Raw genomic sequence first — 1,739 nt, forward strand, 5'->3', positions numbered from 1 at the left:
GTTGAATCACATGGTTTAAAATTTCACCTCGAATTATCCCCCCGTTTTTCTCTTTGTCGACTGGTAAATCACATGGTTTAAGATTTCACCTCGAATTATCCCCCCGTTTGTCTCTTTGTCGACTGGTAATGTACCTCGGTCTAAAAATACTCAATTCAAGACTTTGAAGAAGTCTACTTGCGAGATTAACTAAGGGTGTTAATGCTGATCGATTTTATGTTAACAAAACTTGTTCGTGTTAGCTTTTTGCCTACCTATACGCATGGATGCGTTTCGGATTGGTAACCACCCTTATTTGAGGAATGCGCGTAAATCGATGCTAATGATAGTTGTGTGACTTGCAGCCTAAACATATTGTGAAAGATGTTGCTTTCAATCATGTCAGTAAGTCCACTTTGACGAAGAGCTCAATAACTAAGACTGTTGAGTTAAGGTGCGTAACCAAGGACGCTATGAATAATATGAATGCAAACGTGGGCCTCTGACGATACATCATACGCGCTTTGTCGTCAGCAACCAACGCTGTGTCACTGAATGTGTAACACTGAAAATGCACAACCCATGTTTTTTATGTACATTTGCACTGTCAAAAGGGCCTAAAGAGCATTTCGATCGCATTACGACACTGCAGTAGCATGTTTCAAAATACATAATTACGTATCCGCTTTTCAGTTCACATTGACGCTAAATTTTAAGATTACCTGTGACTTTGGCAGGTTTGTATCAAAACAAAATGCTGCACGAGTTTCTGTATCATGCTGTAGTGCAAATACAGAAGATTTCGTTTTGGCATTTGGATTGTTGGCGTTTGGATGTTCAAAGGTAAACACCATACACGAAATCTGGAATCGTGAATACTCACTGAACATCTATAGTTTCGAATCCTTATGTATAAAAGACAGCTAATTATCAATTATGCGCACTCGTTCCCAACCACATGTGGCAGCCAACCTGCATATTTAGTCCCTCTGACCGGATGGACTATTTTAAAACTCTTACGAACTTTGGTCGGACACTAAGGTTTATGGGGTTTCTCGCTTTTTGAGGTTGCTCGTCATCGATATCGGTTTCAATGGGACGATATCGAACCTGAAGCGGGGTGATCTGCATTTATCCTCAGGCTGGTGATTATGCCGCCGTATTTTGTAACTCTACGGTATCTGCAGAAGAGAATCCGCTGAGGATTGTTGGATGTGCATATTATTATTTTTGTAATAGTACCGTGATTATAGAAGTCGGATTTCTTGTTCCTTATCGTGGATCGGCACGCGCCACTCAAGTTCAAAAAGCGGATAGCCGCAACACTATCTACGGAATATTTTTGAAGCATTTATATTAACATGATTTCTTACACCAGTTATTTGTCAGTTATTTGGTTCGTCCTATTCCACGTACCTTTAAGGATACTTGAAGTTATCCAGAAGGATTGACAGAATTGAATGATTTAATCATTTAATTCTAGTGGATGCTTTTTCCATAATTTCTTGCGGTACGTGAACTAACGAAGTATGTGTTGTCGACAACAGAATATTTATCACGCAAATCTGCCATTAAGTTTGGTCGCACTGAGTGCTGCAGTTCCCATTATTACAGTAATACGCATGCAAGCATACCCTTATTAGAAAAGCGTTTGTTTGACTATAATCGTGTTTCCACTGGCTGCACGTTCTAAATGGAATAACATGCGTGAATTGACTCCATAATTTGGTTGGAGTGTACGTAAACCAAATTCGGAGGTT

This window comes from Opisthorchis viverrini (assembly GCF_000715545.1).
Source record: "Opisthorchis viverrini unplaced genomic scaffold scaffold4180, whole genome shotgun sequence".
In the NCBI taxonomy this organism is placed as follows: Eukaryota; Metazoa; Platyhelminthes; class Trematoda; order Opisthorchiida; family Opisthorchiidae; genus Opisthorchis; species Opisthorchis viverrini.